This window comes from Candoia aspera, chromosome 3 (assembly GCF_035149785.1).
Source record: "Candoia aspera isolate rCanAsp1 chromosome 3, rCanAsp1.hap2, whole genome shotgun sequence".
Lineage (NCBI taxonomy): Eukaryota > Metazoa > Chordata > Lepidosauria > Squamata > Boidae > Candoia > Candoia aspera.
The window spans coordinates 38,474,420-38,495,213 of record NC_086155.1 but is presented as its reverse complement, the minus strand read 5'-3'; the positions used below and the strand labels follow the sequence as shown (position 1 = coordinate 38,495,213).

The window sequence follows — 20,794 nt, the reverse complement described above, 5'->3', positions numbered from 1 at the left end:
ACATAAAGAGAAATATCCCCAAACTCAAAGTAGACCATGCACTGAGCCACAGAGGTCTTTAAAACAACTAGTAATAACATTAATTATAAATTGTTTTGATAGCTAATGCAGTTGGAAAAATTTTCAAATGCTATCCAAAGTTTACAAATCACAGCAGCTGAAAAAAAATCATATTTTTACAGCAAGAACAAATAATAAAAATAAAACACAATTCAGGGAGAAAGTAACCCTCCATAGACTGTTGCAGAGAAGTCTTAGAACATCAGCACTTTAATGAGCATCTCATCCATTTCAGCAGTGAATGATGATTAGGAAACAAAACTGAAATAATCTGTATTTCATACCAAGGCCATTCCAGATAAGTTTGGGCAATCCTTTTGGGATTGTCAATCCTTTTAGGCTGGGACCACATCTGGTATTTTGAGAGCATGTCATGGGTACAATAATAACATGGCTTGCTTGGAAGGAAGAGCTGTCTATTCACAACATGACAGCCACATGATTGGTCACACAAAAACCATTTGCCAAAAGGAAAATTTGTGGGATTGTTTCCTAATACCCTGCATGGTCCCAGAATACCATCTACCATCCCAGTTTATCTTTGCCTTTTTATGGACTGGTGAACCACTTCTAAACAAATCACTGGCTGCAGCTACCCATAATTTTTTCCCCCAATCATTTTCCAAGACTGGGGAAAGGGCCTAAAGCATGGTGCTTTGCAGCTTGTCCACTGATTCTTTAAAAAAAGGGAAAGAAAGAAATATAGGAATCATCATCATCAGGTAGAGTCAGGAACCTGTTGTGAGTCAAGGAAGTTCTTTGGACCCATGAGCAACATGTTTCCTACTTTGCTGTATAGCAACCCTCATTTTTTTCTAGTGGTGAATACTGGCAAATCTGCTTGGTGGTAAACAGCAGCGCTGTTCATTCTCACAATGCCCAAGTGTAGTATGGAAATATGTGAGCAACTAAATGGCAGACCAAACTGCCTGAAACTGATCAGTCGAGAGAGTCCCACATCATCTTCTAATACTGGATATTTATGCCATTCTGCTCTAACTGATTTTGGGAGGAAATAAATAGATCCACGCATGGTGCTCTAAATCACATGCAGATGACTTCCTCTTTATATCTTTTGAGGGTTGATAATATGCTGCTGTGAAGCTTGATTGAATATAGTTTAGAATACTGACAAGCTGAGATTTATAAAAATCATTTAGAATTTAATTGAAAAATCAATTTCCCCTAACTTGCAAGCAAAAATGGGTATATATGAATGAGCAGATGATCAGGAGAGCAATGTAAATAGAGTAAATATAATCAGCATTGTCAGAAATACAGCCTGCAATATTCTGAAACATTTAGCCATTACTCTCACCCTTTCCACCAGTGATCTTAACAGCAAGATTCAACCTTCTGTCCCTAAAGTTGCAGAACTTCACTGTTTATTTCTTTAGCTCTGTTTATAATCTTTCAGCAAACAAGCAGATTGCCCATTTCTGTCCACTAGACAACCTAGTACTTGGGCCTGTCCACATTAAAATACAAAAAGGCAAATTGCAGGTAATCATACAATAAGTACTGTTTAAAACCAATTAAACTAGCTTAATAAACTAGTTTAAAAATAAAATTAAGCAGAAATGCAAGCTTTCTTTGTCAGTAAGTCACTTTAATGTCTAGCAAAACATTATGTTAAAGTATATTCAACCATTTAATCCAAAAGATCAGTATACTAGCAAAAAAGTTAAATAGATGCCAGAATATTTATTAATGGTGACTCTTGTAAGGAGTTTGAATTCTAGACTTGCTCTGCCATATCAGATGTTGTCAATAGTTCTGAAACATGCAAGAAAAAGTGAAAATTGTGTACCTTACCTGTTCTGACTGAGCTGCCTGACTTCACAGAGATCCATAATGGAAATCTTCCTCTTCAAAGTTTTTGCAGAGTTACAGAGGTTGTGAATGAATTGCTTCCAAATATCACTGGAATTTCTTCTGTAATTGTGTCAAGGTCCATCCAATTTTGCCTTTAGAGTTGCCAAAAGAAATATATGACCAAATAAGTTCCTAAGAAATGACTGTGTTCAGCTTAGTTTTAGAAAGTGGGTGACTGCTAAAGCTTTGGGTCTAATTGGCTCTTAATGAAGAACATCTCATATTGTCAAATGACAGACAATTCATTGAGCTTCTCAAGTCTCAGAGTCTTTCATCAACCCTTAGGTTTTCAGCCCCCATCCATGTAGAGTTAAACTGTATTTCATCAGAAAAGATATAGGCTGAATGTTGCAAGAAAACACCTGACAGGAGAGATGTTCAGTAGTGGAACAGGCTGCCTAGAATAGTGGAGGAATCTGCACTACTAGTTTTTCAAATAAGAACTTGATAGTGAAATGTTTAGTGGGTTTCTGCAGACGTTTAGACTAGATGACATATAAGCTTCTTCCAGCTGACAGCTTTTATTAGTTACTATTTGAACATTGTGTAAATAACATTATTTCTATATATTACTTTTTCCTAGTTGATTATTTATTCATGTTCCGTATACAGCACTAGTTTCATTTTCTGAACATAAAAACTTTGAGAACAAGCTAATATCTCTGTACTCAACATGCAAACTTCATGCTTTGTGAAGTGTTTTAAGTCAATGAAAATATTTCTTGCTGGCAAAAATTATTTCCAAATTTTTCTGCCATCCTCTAATTTTCAGTAAAAGTCAGAAATTGACACTATTTCAGTAAATCACATGGTGATCTGAAATAGCTTTTTAAAAAAATTAAGCTCTTCTCTATTTGAGATGTTTCTTAGCTTCTAGTTTGGTTGGTTATGGCTTCAGCCTGGCATCTGAACATTGATTTGGCAAAGTTGCAGGTTTCTCCTACAATCTGTAAATAAAGGAAACTGTTTAGACTGAAAAAAATCCTTTTTTAATTATTGCCCATACGAAGGTCATATAAAAATATTTCCACTATATGATAAATTACCTTGTTGTTGTTGTTTATTCGTTTAGTCGCTTCCGACTCTTCGTGACTTCATGGACCAGCCCACGCCAGAGCTTCCTGTCGGTCGTCAACACCCCCAGCTCCCCCAGGGATGAGTCCGTCACCTCTAGAATATCATCCATCCATCTTGCCCTTGGTCGGCCCCTCTTCCTTTTGCCTTCCACTCTCCCTAGCATCAGCATCTTCTCCAGGGTGTCCTGTCTTCTCATGATGTGGCCAAAGTATTTCAGTTTTGCCTTTAATATCATTCCCTCAAGTGAGCAGTCTGGCTTTATTTCCTGGAGGATGGACTGGTTGGATCTTCTTGCAGTCCAAGGCACTCTCAGAATTTTCCTCCAACACCACAGTTCAAAAGCATCGATCTTCCTTCGCTCAGCCTTCCTTATGGTCCAGCTCTCGCAGCCATATGTTACTACAGGGAACACCATTGCTTTAACTATGCGGGCCTTTGTTGTCAGTGTGATGTCTCTGCTCTTAACTATTTTATCGAGATTTGTCATTGCTCTTCTTCCAAGGATTAAGCGTCTTCTGATTTCCTGACTGCAGTCAGCATCTGCAGTCATCTTCGCACCTAGGAATATAAAGTCTTTCACTGCTTCTACATTTTCTCCCTCTATTTGCCAGTTATCAATCAAGCTGGTTGCCATAATCTTGGTTTTTTTGAGGTTTAGCTGCAAGCCAGCTTTTGCACTTTCTTCTTTCACCTTCATCATAAGGCTCCTCAGTTCCTCTTCACTTTCAGCCATCAAAGTGGTATCATCTGCATATCTGAGATTGTTAATGTTTCTTCCAGAGATTTTAACTCCAGCCTTGGATTCCTCAAGGCCAGCTTGTCGCATGATGTGTTCTGCATACAAGTTGAATAGGTAGGGTGAGAGTATACAGCCCTGCCGTACTCCTTTCCCAATCTTAAACCAGTCTGTTGTTCCGTGGTCTGTTCTTACTGTTGCTACTTGGTCGTTATACAGATTCTTCAGGAGGCATACAAGATGACTTGGTATCCCCATACCACTAAGAACTTGCCACAATTTGTTATGGTCCACACAGTCAAAGGCTTTAGAATAGTCAATAAAACAGAAATAGATGTTTTTCTGAAACTCCCTGGCTTTTTCCATTATCCAGCGGATATTGGCAATTTGGTCTCTAGTTCCTCTGCCTTTTCTAAACCCAGCTTGTACGTCTGGCAATTCTCGCTCCATGAACTGCTGAAGTCTACCTTGCAGGATCTTGAGCATTACCTTACTGGCATGTGAAATGAGTGCCACTGTTCGATAGTTTGAACATTCTTTAGTGTTTCCCTTTTTTGGTATGGGGATATAAGTTGATTTTTTCCAGTCTGATGGCCATTCTTGTGTTTTCCAAATTTGCTGGCATATAGCATGCATTACCTTGACAGCATCATCTTGCAAGATTTTGAACAGTTCAGCTGGGATGCCGTCGTCTCCTGTTGCCTTGTTATTAGCAATGCTTCTTAAGGCCCACTCAACCTCACTCTTCAGGATGTCTGGCTCTAGCTCACCGACCACACTGTCAAAGCTATCCCCGATATTGTTATCCTTCCTATACAGGTTTTCTGTATATTCTTGCCACCTTTTCTTGATCTCTTCTTCTTCTGTTAGGTCCTTGCCATCTTTGTTTTTGATCATACCCATTTTTGCCTGGAATTTACCTCCAATGTTTCTAATTTTCTGGAAGAGGTCTCTTGTCCTTCCTATTCTATTGTCTTCTTCCACTTCTGCGCATTGCTTGTTTAAAAATAATTCCTTATCTCTTCTGGCTAACCTCTGGAATTTTGCATTTAATTGGGCATATCTCCCCCTATCACTGTTGCCTTTTGCTTTCCTTCTTTCTTGGGCTACTTCTAGTGTCTCAGCAGACAGCCATTTTGCCTTCTTGGTTTTCTCTTTCTTTGGGATGTATTTTGTTGCCGCCTCCTGAACAATGCTGCCAACTTCTGTCCAGAGTTCTTCCGGGACCCTATCTACTAAGTCCAGTCCCTTAAATCGATTCCTCACCTCCACTGCATATTCCTTAGGAATATTAGTGAGCTCATATCTAGCTGATCTGTGGGTCTTCCCTAATGTCTTGAGTCTGATCCTAAATTGTGCAAGAAGAAGTTCGTGATCTGAACTACAGTCAGCTCCAGGCCTTGTTTTTACCGACTGTACAGATGTCCGCCACCTTTGGCTGCAAAGGATGTAATCAATCTGATTTCGGTGTTGTCCATCTGGTGAAGTCCATGTATAAAGCCGTCTCTTAGGTTGTTGGAACAGAGTGTTTGTTATGCAGAGTGAATTGTCTTGGCAAAATTCTATCAGCCTGTGTCCTGCTTCGTTTTGTTCTCCCAGGCCATACTTACCTGTAATTCGAGGTGTCATTTGACTGCCCACCTTAGCATTCCAGTCTCCCGTGATGAAAATAACATCTCTTTTAGGTGTGTTGTCCAGTAGGTGCTGCAGATCCTCATAGAACTGCTCTACTTCAGCTTCTTCAGCATTTGTGGTTGGGGCGTATATTTGGATCACTGTGATGTTAGATGGCTTGCCCTGAATTCGAATTGAGATCATTCTATCATTTTTTGGGTTGTATCCAAGCACTGCTTTAGCCACTTTACTATTAATTATGAAGGCTACTCCATTTCTTCTGTGGTCCTCTTGTCCGCAGTAGTAGATCTGGTGGTCATTTGATGTGAAGTGGCCCATTCCAGTCCATTTCAGTTCACTGATGCCCAGAATGTCTATCTTTAATCTTGACATCTCACCAATAACCACATCCAATTTGCCCTGGCTCATAGATCTTACATTCCAGGTTCCGATGGTGTGTTGATCCTTAGAACATCGGATTCGCCGTTCACCACCAGCACCGTCGGCCGCTAGCCGTCCTTTCGGCTTTGAGCTAGCTGCGTCATCACGTCTGGGGCTAGTTGAGCTCATCCTCTGTTCCTCCCCAGTAGCATTTTGACCATCTTCCGACCTGGGGGTCTCATCTTCCGATGGTATACCGACATATCTCTGGTTGTACTGATCCATTTAGTTTTCACGGCAAGAATACTGAGGTGGGTTGCCATTACCTTCCCCAGGGATCGCATTTAGTCTGACCTCTCTGTCATGACCTTCCCATCTTGGGTGGCCCTTCACGGTTTAGCTCATGGCATCATTGAGGTGCTCAAGCTCCAGCACCACGACAAGGTAACGATCCTTTGCTGAAGGATTAATTACCTACTATTGTAATTAGAAAAAGAAAAGCTGGGCACTGATGTTTTTAATGGGTTGTTTTTACTAGATAATAACTAATCCATATTTTTGTAAACTAACAGCCATGAAAAATAAAGCTTTCCCCCTGTATTGGGGGAAGAGAGTCACTTTGAGTCATTTCAAGAGTGATTAGCTTTGTGACACTTCATACATATTTGAGAAGGAATAAACTGGCACACAACTTGTGGTGAAAAACAGATTCTTCATTTAAGTCAATTGAGTCCCTGGCTACACTGCTGTGTTAGGTTTATATACAAATGTCATTCTGAGATTTGCAACTTGATGTGCAATATAAAGGTTAACCAGAATGACTCCATTCCAAAAGGAAGTTAGAGGTTTTAAGAACTGGATAGCTGCTTATGGCAAATCTCTGTGTATAGACAGAGAAAACATTAACATTTTCCTGAATTAAGAACCTGCCTTCTAATGCCTCTGGAATTTTAATGGCTTGCCCGCTTTTCCTTGCAGAATGATATTGGATGCCCAGACTTCTCTGAAAATGAAAAAGAAAAGTAAGCACACAAAGAAGACAGAGTATATACACACAAAGATTAAAAGTTTTGGGAATTAAAAAGAGAAAATATTTGTTTGCCTATTTTAAATGCTGAATTTAACCCCTTCAAACTGTTTTTTTTGGGGGGGGGGAAATAAAGTGGAATCTTTGATTTTAACTCATGACACATTGGGTGCAATTCAAAATTTGGAAAATAATACAAGTTCAAACATTGCAGAATTGCCATCTTTACCAGGCATCAACAGATCATTATGAGACATGTTTCCTGAGTACGCCTGCCATGGTATCTCACACAAGTTTAATTGCTATTATTTTTATTGTAGTATAACATCATTTTGGATCAGATTCCTGGTGTGGCAAAGCCTTCGTAGAGATGCAGCTGTTTAAATAGTGGGCTAGATAATTGTCCAGCTCTTGAAATCCTTCTTCAGCTTATTGCTGGACTCTGGGACAACATAGTTTGTCAAGGAAGATGATTTATAACCAGAGACAAACATTTGGTCTGGGCAGAATGTTTTCTTTACATAGAATATCACAGCAGGCTTGGATCAAAATAAATAAGATGAAGGCTTTTGTGGATCAGAGCAAAAATAAATTATTTTTGCGGTGAAAATGATTAAAGCTGTTATAATATAAATAAGCATTTTAGAGAATGAAATGCTATGCAAACACACAGCAGCCTTTTCCTATGAGACCCACAGCAGCTTTGTATTGTTTGGGGTGGGTGGAATGCTTTTTTCCCATGTTGCTCTTTCCCTTGAACTATTGTCCATTCTTTGGTTTTCTTGGGCTCACTAAAAGCCTTTGCACTCTGGAGGACTTGGATGTATAATTTGGGAATGATCAGCTCTCTGGTGTTACTTATTTCAGAAAGCTGAAAATAATATGGAGTTGTCGTCCCTTTAGAGTATCCTATTCTACATGAAGAGGGTATGAGAGAATCTCTCACTTAAGACTAAAGCCTGTGACTGTTGTGCCAAGGAATGCCTTCCACCAGTAGAAGTACGCCTCTTCATCCCCATTGGAAACAGCAACATTCTTCTTTGGGAGTGAATCCCATTGAGTAAATCAATATAAACCCACTGGATTCGGCTGCCTGAGGCTACGGGCAGCCTGCTGCCAGCCTATAAAAAAAATAATAAACTATCCTTGGCTTGCCAAGGTGAGTGCAGGCTTCCTTTTTTCACAGCAGGGAGTTGTGGTGCTGCATTGCAGAGTAGTTATTAAAAATTGAAGCCAGATGAATCTTCTCCTCATTACTTGCTTTGCTTTCCTCACACTGTGTGAAGGTGCCTCCTAGGAGAACACAGCAAGAGAGCTTCTTGTCTTTGAGGTTGCACTGGCAATGTCAGACATGATTAATTGCTGGGGAAGAAAATTGACATTGACATGCAGCTGGAGCTGATGGGGCTGGAGGTACAGCTGTGGCCAATCACAGTGAAAGGGCAAAGAAACACCAATAATGAGCCATTATAGAGTAGAAATTGTGGAAGTTCATTCTCACAACTGAGCAGGTAAACAATAGCAGAGAAGCTACAAGTCAGCCAATGATAAGCACTTTCAAGCCTTAATTATTTTTTAGAGACTTTGGTCCCAGAAATTCTACAATTATATGTTCTTTTAGCTGTTTTTGCACTGAAAAGTCCTGACTCAGTTCTAGTTTTCACCTGGCAGAAGGGAAAGGAGAAACAATGAAAGGATCAATACTTTTAGGCGGGAAAAATTCCAAAATGTACAGTATAATACTTTCATTTGCTTGTTTCTCCAGACTCTATTCTTCATCCAGAAATGATCCCCAAGATGGTTTTAATAAATCAGGCCCTGCCCACCCAGTTAGAGCCAAAAAGACAAATATAAAAGGAAAAATACTGAGAGAGAAGAAAAAGACAACCCAAGTATTAGTATTATTAGAATTATTTACTAATTACAAGCTCTTAAAGGGGAGAATAAGCCAAAAGTTGCTGATCTTTCAGCTAAACTAAACTCTGCTGGGTACCAAATGAAAGTCACAAAATAATGAGCAGATTTTGAAAATTCTATCTAAAACTAAATGTTAAACCAAACAGGCTGAGGAGATGGAAAGGAACAAAAAGTGTTGCTGGTAGAGCATATGCTCAGTGTCATAGGACAATATGTGATAGCTTTGAAACCATAATTTAAATCATCACAGTACTCAAATTACAGGGTTCAGAAAATAGTTATCTCCCTTAACTGTTATGTACTTTCAGCATTTCCCCAGGCTACTGGGGACTGGGATTCATCTGACTAAAATAGCAGGGAGGAAGGAATGGAGCTGGTGGGCTCTGGTAATTTGCAACCCGCCCACCTTTCTTACTGCCCTCCCACCTCCATTTAAGCAAAGTTCCTTGCAGAGTAATTAAATTAGTTTGTGTCAAGTGCAAAATCACTCAGATTCTATGAAATCATATTGGAAGAAGGAAAAAGTGACTATTTTCCCTATGAAATAAATGCCATCATTTATTTAGTTTTATGGTTGACACTAGAAGAAAAATATTACTGTCCTTATTATGAGGGCATGGCTTCTTTTTATGACATAATTCATAGCAGTGTTATAGCACAATAAACAATGCACACTAGTTTACAAGATATACACTATCTTATGGATGGGCATGAACAATCTCATAAAAGACTAGGAGAGCCAGTAGCAAAATTTGCTCCACAATCAATTGTCCTTTTTTACTCAGTTAACAAATAGAAAGGCTTCTCGGCCTTTTGGCTAAGATCAGGTGTGTAGAAACTAATAATGTTTATGCAGATTGCTTTTTTTCACCTGAATCATTATACCATAGTTGTCTAAAGTAAATGTTCAATTTTTTAAAAATTTTTTATCCCGCCTTTATTATTTTTATAAATAACTCAAGGTGGTTCATACTCCTTCCTCCTCTTCTTTTTCCCTCCAACAACAACCCTGTGAGGTGAGTTGGGCTGAGAGAGAGGGACTTGCCCAAGGTCAACCAGCTGGCTTTCAGGCCTAAGGCAGGACTGGAACTCTCAGTCTCCTGGTTTCTAGCCCAGCACTTTAACCACAAACAGACTATTTTAAAGGTGGGAAATAGTAATAAGAAGCTGGTAAACAAAGACAGTATTTTGCTAGAAATTACTGATTCAAAGTGTGGCAAAAATCTGTTTGTTTCTTTCCATTTTAGCATGGCCTGTAATGGTGCATCACTGTTCTAGCGAAGATTGGTTGGACATACGAATAAATATATTACAGTGGTCATTCTTGGCTTTTTCAATTGCAGAAAAGTAACACCATATCTTGCATAGAAATTCAGCACTTGTGTGGATTTTTGCTACACTAGAATTGATCATAAAATCATAATGTTGGGAAGGTATAGTAACCACCCAGAACTTTTCTTTGCTTGATAAATGAGATCTAGAAGTAGAGTACCTCCAGGAAAAATTCCCAGCCTCTGGTTGAAGACTACCCATATCCCTCTGAATAATTGGTTTCAATGTCAAGCTACGTTTACCATCAAAGAAGCTTCTCCTAATGTTCAACTAAACTCTACTGAGTTGTAGGATAAGCCCATTTGATCCAAGTGCTGCCTTCTTTTATGGTCCTCAAATTTTCAAAGAGCGCTATCATATCCCAGCTCAGTCTTTTCCATGCTAAGCATGTCCAGTTCTTTCAATTTCTCAGACAGAAATCTGAGAAAGAACCAATCCTGTAATTTGCACTGTAAGTATGGCAGATTATGATAGATCACAGCTATCATAATAAAGAGCTGCAAAATCTAAGATTGCAGCTAAAATTTAATCCTACCAGATGGATCTTTGACCTTCATATAGTGCTGCTGTTGGACTTCCATGTCAGCATAAATTCTCTCCTGGATTAGAAGAATACATGGGAGTTTACTATAGTTGGCAGGAGTAGGGGTGGGTAAAAACTGTAGGTGTGATACTGACACAAAGCAGAAGACCAAGGTTGGAATTTTTTCCTGTTTTTTGTAGGGGAATTAGGCTTAAAGGGAATGTCCTTAAGCCTAATTGATGTCATACATTATAAATTTTGTGTGTTTCTCATCTAAATATGACAAGAAACCACTATAAAGTTTTAAAGAAGGGGGGCCCAAGGGGTGAAAAAAAGATTTGGGGGGCCTGTATGCATTCCTGTAGTCACAGGTTGTCCATGTCTCTACTAGAAGAAAAGTCATCTGGTGTATTGAGCTGTCATAGTGCCTTCATGTTCAGAAGCCAATTCCCATTTGTTTGATTTTAAATGCTAGGAATTACCAAAAATACAATAAACACACTTAAATTTATTTCAGAAATATTTGGCTCTACTTATTGAAGCATAGTTTCCAACCACTTTGGCCAGTGTAAAATATTTCATGACATCTTCCTAAAGTCAATCTCAGATGGTAGTTATGTAAATTGTTCATTTGTTTGTTTACATAATTTATGTTCCTCCCAATTCCACCAGCTCCAGGTGGCATACATAAAGCAATAAAAAATATTATTTTTAAAAATCATACAGTCAGTTTAAAAACAACCATCATTAAGAAGCATTTTAGGATAGCTGATCCCGAAAAGCAGAAGCTATCCCCATTTCAATGTCTTCATTGTCATTTCTAAGCCTGGTTGCTCTACCTGCTGCTTTGTCAACTTTGTATTTAATCTATTTTTTCACTGTGCTCTTTGACTTTCATTAATAGAGCTTGCAGATCATTTGCATTTTCAGTTATCAGAGTAGTGTCATCAGCGTACTGCAGGTTATTGATATTTCTGCCTCTAATTTTAAAACCACGCTCATCTTCTTCCAATCCAGCTTCTCTCAACATATATTCATTGTATAGGTTGAATGAATAAGGAGAGAGTATGCAGTCTTCTCTCACTCCTTTGCCTTTCTTTGGCCTTTTTCCAAAACCATCTTAACATCTGGCATTTTTCCTTGCATGTGGGGCTCTAATTTGTGTTGGATGATCCTAAGCATTATTTTGATAGCACGTGAAATGTAAGATATTGTGCAATGGCTTACACAATCTTTTAATTCTCCATTCTTTGTTATTGGTTTGTGGACTGACCTCTTCCAATCTGTTGGCCATTGTTTCATTCTCCAGATTTGCTGGCATACTTTGGTGAGAACCTTTACTGAGTCTTCTCAGGTTGTATGCCATATTTCTGTAGATATTCCACAAATTCCTATAGCTTTCTGATTTGGAAATAATGAGAGTGCTAATCTAACTCATATTCTAGTACTAGAGGTTCCTGTAAATAGAGAATACCAAATATGAATGCAAATAAAAATAGATACCAAAGTTAAAATAATTGGATGTATTTGGACAACAGCTATAAACAAAAGCTCTGAACTGGAATATCTATCAGAGTCATTGCACATCTCTAGATGAGCTACCAGTGTTAGGACGCAAGCTATAACAGCTTAATTCTTTATAAAAAGTACATTTAAAATGTATGAATTTTTAAAAAGCTGGATTTTAAAAATTTTAGAAGAATGTTGTTGTTGTTTATTCGTTTAGTCGCTTCCGACTCTTCGTGACTTCATGGACCAGCCCACGCCAGAGCTTCCTGTCGGTCGTCAACACCCCCAGCTCCCCCAGGGACGAGTCCGTCACCTCTAGAATATCATCCATCCATCTTGCCCTTGGTCGGCCCCTCTTCCTTTTGCCCTCCACTCTCCCTAGCATCAGCATCTTCTCCAGGGTGTCCTGTCTTCTCATTATGTGGCCAAAGTATTTCAGTTTTGCCTTTAATATCATTCCCTCAAGTGAGCAGTCTGGCTTTATTTCCTGGAGGATGGACTGGTTTGATCTTCTTGCAGTCCAAGGCACTCTCAGAATTTTCCTCCAACACCACAGTTCAAAAGCATAGATCTTCCTTCGCTCAGCCTTCCTTATGGTCCAGCTCTCGCAGCCATATGTTACTACAGGGAACACCATTGCTTTAACTATGCGGGCCTTTGTTGTCAGTGTGATGTCTCTGCTCTTCACTATTTTATCGAGATTTGTCATTGCTCTTCTTCCAAGGATTAAGCGTCTTCTGATTTCCTGACTGCAGTCAGCATCTGCAGTAATCTTTGCACCTAGGAATACAAAGTCTTTCACTGCTTCTACATTTTCTCCCTCTATTTGCCAGTTATCAATCAAGCTGGTTGCCATAATCTTGGTTTTTTTGAGGTTTAGCTGCAAGCCAGCTTTTGCACTTTCTTCTTTCACCTTCATCATAAGGCTCCTCAGTTCCTCTTCACTTTCAGCCATCAAAGTGGTATCATCTGCATATCTGAGATTGTTAATGTTTCTTCCAGAGATTTTAACTCCAGCCTTGGATTCCTCAAGGCCAGCTTGTCGCATGATGTGTTCTGCATACAAGTTGAATAGGTAGGGTGAGAGTATACAGCCCTGCCGTACTCCTTTCCCAATCTTAAACCAGTCCGTTGTTCCGTGGTCTGTTCTTACTGTTGCTACTTGGTCGTTATACAGATTCTTCAGGAGGCATACAAGATGACTTGGTATCCCCATACCACTAAGAACTTGCCACAATTTGTTATGGTCCACACAGTCAAAGGCTTTAGAATAGTCAATAAAACAGAAATAGATGTTTTTCTGAAACTCCCTGGCTTTTTCCATTATCCAGCGGATATTGGCAATTTGGTCTCTAGTTCCTCTGCCTTTTCTAAACCCAGCTCGTACATCTGGCAATTCTCGCTCCATGAATTGCTGAAGTCTACCTTGCAGGATCTTGAGCATTACCTTACTGGCATGTGAAATGAGTGCCACTGTTCGATAGTTTGAACATTCTTTAGTGTTTCCCTTTTTTGGTATGGGGATATAAGTTGATTTTTTCCAGTCTGATGGCCATTCTTGTGTTTTCCAAATTTGCTGGCATATAGCATGCATTACCTTGACAGCATCATCTTGCAAGATTTTGAACAGTTCAGCTGGGATGCCGTCGTCTCCTGTTGCCTTGTTATTAGCAATGCTTCTTAAGGCCCACTCAACCTCACTCTTCAGGATGTCTGGCTCTAGCTCACCGACCACACCGTCAAAGCTATCCCCGATATTGTTATCCTTCCTATACAGGTCTTCTGTATATTCTTGCCACCTTTTCTTGATCTCTTCTTCTTCTGTTAGGTCCTTGCCATCTTTGTTTTTGATCATACCCATTTTGGCCTGGAATTTACCTCCAATGTTTCTAATTTTCTGGAAGAGGTCTCTTGTCCTTCCTATTCTATTGTCTTCTTCCACTTCCGCGCATTGCTTGTTTAAAAATAATTCCTTATCTCTTCTGGCTAACCTCTGGAATTTTGCATTTAATTGGGCATATCTCCCCCTATCACTGTTGCCTTTTGCTTTCCTTCTTTCTTGGGCTACTTCTAGTGTCTCAGCAGACAGCCATTTTGCCTTCTTGGTTTTCTCTTTCTTTGGGATGTATTTTGTTGCCACCTCCTGAACAATGCTGCCAATTTCTGTCCATAGTTCTTCCGGGACCCTATCTACTAAGTCCAGTCCCTTAAATCGATTCTTCACCTCCACTGCATATTCCTTAGGAATATTAGTGAGCTCATATCTAGCTGATCTGTGGGTCTTCCCTAATCTCTTTAGTCTGATCCTAAATTGTGCAAGAAGAAGTTCGTGATCTGAACTACAGTCAGCTCCAGGCCTTGTTTTTACCGACTGTACAGATGTCCGCCACCTTTGGCTGCAAAGGATGTAATCAATCTGATTTCGGTGTTGTCCATCTGGTGAAGTCCATGTATAAAGCCGTCTCTTAGGTTGTTGGAAGAGAGTGTTTGTTATGCAGAGTGAATTGTCTTGGCAAAATTCTATCAGCCTGTGTCCTGCTTCGTTTTGTTCTCCCAGGCCATACTTACCTGTAATTCGAGGTGTCATTTGACTGCCCACCTTAGCATTCCAGTCTCCTGTGATGAAAATAACATCTCTTTTAGGCGTGTTGTCCAGTAGTTGCTGCAGATCCTCATAGAACTGCTCTACTTCAGCTTCTTCAGCATTTGTGGTTGGGGCGTATATTTGGATCACTGTGATGTTAGATGGCTTGCCCTGAATTCGAATTGAGATCATTCTGTCATTTTTTGGGTTGTATCCAAGCACTGCTTTAGCCACTTTACTATTAATTATGAAGGCTACTCCATTTCTTCTGTGGTCCTCTTGTCCGCAGTAGTAGATCTGGTGGTCATTTGATGTGAAGTGGCCCATTCCAGTCCATTTCAGTTCACTGACGCCCAGAATGTCTATCTTTAATCTTGACATCTCACCAATAACCACATCCAATTTGCCCTGGCTCATAGATCTTACATTCCAGGTTCCAATGGTGTGTTGATCCTTAGAACATCGGATTCGCCGTTCACCACCAGCACCGTCGGCCGCTAGCTGTCCTTTCGGCTTTGAGCTAGCTGCGTCATCACGTCTGGGGCTAGTTGAGCTCATCCTCTGTTCCTCCCCAGTAGCATTTTGACCATCTTCCGACCTGGGGGTCTCATCTTCCGATGGTATACCGACATATCTCTGGTTGTACTGATCCATTTAGTTTTCACGGCAAGAATACTGAGGTGGGTTGCCATTACCTTCCCCAGGGATCGCATTTAGTCTGACCTCTCTGTCATGACCTTCCCGTCTTGGGTGGCCCTTCACGGTTTAGTTCATGGCATCATTGAGGTGCTCAAGCTCCAGCACCACGACAAGGTAACGATCCTTTGCTGAAGTTTAGAAGAATAGAAGGAGTAAATTGCAAGAGTCTTACTCAAGAGTATATTATGACTACATTTAGAGTAGAGATAACTGCAACACCATCAAAATAATGATAAAACTTTTCCCCATATTGCTCTAGAAGGGGAAGGTACCAGTTTTCTACCTATAATGGCTGGAAAGCAAAAGTTATCATTTATAGTATTCTCAGATGATGTTACAGTGGCCTTCATATAGTTCTTCCATCTGCTTGATTCTTAAGAAATAACCAAAAAAAGGCCTAAATTAATTGTCCCATTTCTACCATATGGATCACAAAGTAGTAGTAGTATCTTTATTAAAGCTCAAGACCAGTACATTATAAGTTAAAACAACCAAGGTACAATCCAAAAATATAATGTTATAATATTATATAACAGTTTAATACATGGTGTACTTCTATTAACAAATCTGACTCTGATGTAGTCTTGTGGCTAAGGCACAAAACTAAGCAATTTAAAAAAGGTGATTTCAGGACACCTGTCATTTAAGAAAACATCTAGATAACACTAATTGGGGCAGCCAAGCAGTCTTCCATTAAAGGGCAAATTAATTGAGAGCTTAGTTCTGCATAGAATCTACATTTTAGAAAAACATGTCTAGGATTTCAGGCTCACTAGCGGCACAAGGGCACCACCTAAGCACTACAGAGATTCCCTTATATTTGCAATCCATAAATGGAGAAGGGAGAGCATTAAATGTGCTCTGGAAAAAGCCCATCAGTAATGGGCTTAGGATGATGTAAATAAATAGCATGCAGGTTGTGGTGCAGAGTCAGTTTGGTGTAGTAGTTAAGGCACCAGGCTAGAAACTGGGAGTCCATGAGTTCTATCCCATCTTTGGCACATGACCTTGGGCCAGTCACTCTCTCTCAGCCCTCAGAAGCAAGCAATGGCAAACCACTTCTAAAAAACCTTGCCAAGAAAACTGCAGGACTAGTCCAGGAAGTTGCCAGGAGTCAAAACTGACTCAAAGGCAATAATAATAATAATAATAATAATAATAATAATAATAATCCCTTGATTCACCATTTTTGGGTGAAGGTTAAATCTTGAATCAATATGGTATTAATGCTCAATAAGATATATGTATATGTTTATCACTTCTACATTCTTATAGCCAACTTCTTATACAGCTTACCTTCAGGTGTAATGATGCTCTGCATTCTTGATGTTCTTTCATTAGAGTTAAAAAAAGTAACATGTTGATGCCAACAGACATTTTAAAGCTTCCTTTTAAGACAAGGCTGGTGGTGCATACACAGGACAGATAACTATTTAAGCCAATGTCCATATTTTTACATGCTCGGTATGCATACAAATGGTCTTTGAAGATGTTTGGTTTATGTGAAACTTCTTTAGAATTTTAAGTAGAAATATCGCAGTGGTCCAATAAACTGTAATAGTTAATTGTTGATTTTACTTTTGGTTAAACAAGCACAAAATTGCACTCTACAGTTCAAAATAACTTTTGCTAGATTTTGATTGTCAGAATTAAAGGTTGTGAAATGTAAAGCACATCAAATTATTGTTAAACATTTATAAGTTTTTTAGCTGCTTAAGTTACATAAGAAGTGAGTTAACAGATTGAGAATTTAAAAGCATATTACTTATTAAACATTAATAGAGTACTCATTAAAGTATTAGTGTTTCATAACATCCAGAACAGGAGATTTGGCTGAAATATATGGAGGTTAAATCTTAAGCAGTGATACAGAAGAGGTCACCGTAGAAATATATTCTGTCTAGATGGTGTAGAAATTAAGGATAATTTTTTAACTAACAATTTTGGTGCTTTTTTCAAAAATCATCTTAAATCAAAATGGATTTGATTCTACAATCAGTCTCTTATATGGATTAATGTTGACACATTTCTCCCAGTTCACTGGTTCCTAAAGCAAACTCTAACATTGAGCTTTTCTTCCAGAGAAACCCAATTGGTTCTGTCAATAATCTCTTTTGTTGCAGAATTACACCTGGCATTCCAATGCCACTTTTCTCTCCCCATTCTTCTTTAGATCAGTTTAATGGGCAGTTACTCATTACTATTGTACTCTTTTGTGTTGATCAGTTCTGAGGGGGTAGATCATTAACAAACAGTCCTTCATTAAAGGAAACATTTAAACAGGATCTGAGGAAATGGTGCAAGCATATACATTCCTGGACAGGGAGGCTAGAAAAGAAAGGTTGGAGACTGGGCAAAAGTTATCCAACACTGCTGGATCCAAGGATGACCTCTTGAGAAAGAGGCACATCACCACCTCCTCCAAGGCAAGCAATACCACCCCCTCCTGCAAAGAGGTGTTAACCACTGCTTGGACCCAACCACATGCTGCTTCCCAGGAGGCCTTGACCAACCAGGAACACAGGTGTTTGAGCTCACAGCTGTGAGGATCCTGTCCACTTCCTCAGATCAACTGGCTCAAACTCCTCCCAGATAACAGAGCTCAGATGCATCTGAGTCACCTGATAACAGAGCTCAGATGCATCTGAGTCACCTCCAAAGGGCCTGCCCAGCCAGCATCCAACTCCAGAGGAAGCCAAGTGACTTTGTCTAACAAATGCTGGAAATATTCCTCACACTGGCCCTGCACCAGCTCTCCTTACCCAGGAGGGACCTGGTCACTTGAAACATGGTCACTGGGTGGCAGTCTGCAGACACAATAAGAACAGAGAAGTACGATTGCTTCACCACCCTTCTCACTGCAAGGTAAGTCCTAATAAAACTCTTAGCTGAGCTTGGTCAGCCTCACTCTTTTTTCTTCCTCCAGCAGCACTCTAGGCATCTCTTTATGCCATTTCTAGACATCCAAAAGAATCACCATCTCTCTATTCACTGACAACCTCCTTTCAACCTTGCAAGATGAGGTATGATTGAATACATTTCATAGAATTTCATCTAATAGACATTTGATTTAACCAGTGATTTCAAACTGAATTGTTAAATTTCAGTCAGATTAGTCTGAATGTTGAATTTTAAGATTAAACCAAGTTATTAATTTAAATGTCTTTGATGGAAAAAAACCCCATGTCATTCCAGTCATTATTTGTTCCATAGTGATTGATGTGATTGTATTAGGCTGCAGCATTCACACATGCAGTTATGAAAAAAGTAGTTGGGTGTTATGTATGAGTAATGGAAGGATGAAATATTATATTCAAACTCTCTTGAGATTAAGTCTTTGGGATTAACTCTATTTGTGAATAAATTATAAGGCTTAAATTGTTTTGTGGATGAGCACTTTTCCCCCCTGAAATAGTTAAGCTCTAAATAAAGGCTATATGATAGAGAATTGTTGCTCATGAAATTATGGTCTTATATACATCAAAAACAATGATCAGAAGAGCAATTATTCATTTCTTGAACTTCTGAAATCTAGATAGATTTTTATCAATTATTGTTAGTCAACTAAAACTTTTCATCTGATTTTTCATGGCACATTAATACTCTGTTACAGATGACTTTCCTGTAAAGTTTTTTTGTTATGTTTTTCAGTAGTGTATAAATAAACATACTGTTCAAAGATATGGAAGAATAAATTCTGCCTGATGTCAAAAAGATATTACCAGAAGTACCTCACTGGAAAGGGCATTCCAAATTTGGGGGGTTGCCAATAAAAATGCCTATAATCTGTTAGCTTCAGTGTGAGAGGGCATCCAGCAGATCTTCTGAAGATTATCTTAGGCTATGAAAATAAGTATTACTTCAAATACTGTATTCAAATCCCAAGCTATAAAGGGCTTTACAGAGAGGTTCACGAAAATCACTGGGTGGTGTCCTCTCTCCCAGCAAAGAACATCCAACAAGGCAGCCATGACAGTTTCAGTACCAAAACAAACCTACTCCCAAATGGATCTAGAAAATCCATCTAGAAGATTCATTTCATCCAAAAGTGTCTGGATTTGATCAATTACCATATATTTGAACACCTTGCCTGGGAAAGGGATATTGGCTCTTGGCATATCATCTGGGTCCATTTATGTTTTTTTAAAGAAGTGATCTCACAATAACCTTCTTTAATGATACTGGGATCATTCCTTCTTGTAGGAATGAATTTATCTCCTGAACCCTAGATGTGATAAGTCACAAGGGGTAGGAGGCAAGCAAACCTGTGTTGGCCTAACTTAATTAAGTATCTTGTCTACTTCATCAGTTCTTAAACATTTAAACTCATTTGAAGAAAAACTGGCCAGATGATACTTGGTTATTTCTACAGAATGAACTGCCAAACAATACAGTCTAAGTCAAATTTGATCAGTTTTGTTCTCAAAGTGTCTAGTCAACTTGTTAGTTACTAGAGTTCCTATAGCTAGACCAGATCCCCCCAAATCCCTTAAGCACTCTAAGAAGCTCTGTTGTATGACACTGAGAGGATAAATAACTGTAGTTTCAGTCATGAGACAAGTTTTCCTCCACCTGCATTCTAATTGTCTTCAAGATATATGTATTGATACCAGTTTGTTTCTCACTTCATACAATAAGGAATGAATCATAGAAATGAATTTTCATTTATGAGTTTTGAATGTTTCTGTTGGAAAAAAAGTGGTTCAACAAAGGATAAAACGTTACATTGGTGCTCAACTAAACTCTGTACTCTATACTGTTGGGAATACCCTCCTTTATACTATCTTAATATATGTGTCTGTGTGTGTGTTTATTCTTTATTTATTTATATAAACATTATCTAAATAAACATTACAGGGAAATCCCACTCTTCATTTGAAGAACTGAGAATGGCTTCACTCAAGGCAGAATCCATCCAGGCAATTTATTTGAACAGTTCTACTTATGTTCAGCCATAAGAATGAATTGTGTGCTTTCAGAGGACTATATGATTTTTAAAATTCTCCCTCTGAGAGTGGGGAGAGAAGTTCATCCTGGATAGGATGAAATGAAATGGGAATCTGACTTATCTCCCATTTCAGCTATAGTTGAAATATAATAAGTGTTTGGAGAAATTGAAGACAGCTGCTTGGGGGAAAAAAATCAAATCTGTAAGTGGTACCTGAATAAAATGGCACTTGAAAATCAGTAAATCTGTTGAAGAGACATGACAAAATACAATAGCTGAGCAAATGAATAGTGCATCTGAGTTGGATACTTCCATTGTTTCATATAGATATTGAAAGGAACTGCATTGTGGGTTTTTTTTATTTGTGAATTAAATCTATGTGCTTTAATGAGGAACAGCCATAAGCTTTCTCCACACAGAATAGTTGGTACAGCCCTGTTAAGCTAATGACAGCACTTGGCCAAACTAGATTGAGTTCTGTGCCTGTGAAATAGTTCCATTATACTTTCTGT

At 38.9% G+C, this 20,794-nt stretch overlaps 1 long non-coding RNA gene across 1 annotated transcript; it reads right to left on the bottom strand.

The window, feature by feature from the left end:
- Positions 1 to 11,415: 11,415 nt before the first annotated feature.
- Positions 11,416 to 18,336, bottom strand: LOC134494831 (uncharacterized). The gene is made up of 3 exons (XR_010067702.1): positions 17,988 to 18,336; positions 17,848 to 17,955; positions 11,416 to 11,999 (listed from the first exon to the last, which is right to left on the bottom strand). It is a non-coding gene; the product is annotated as an uncharacterized LOC134494831 (long non-coding RNA).
- Positions 18,337 to 20,794: the final 2,458 nt, after the last annotated feature.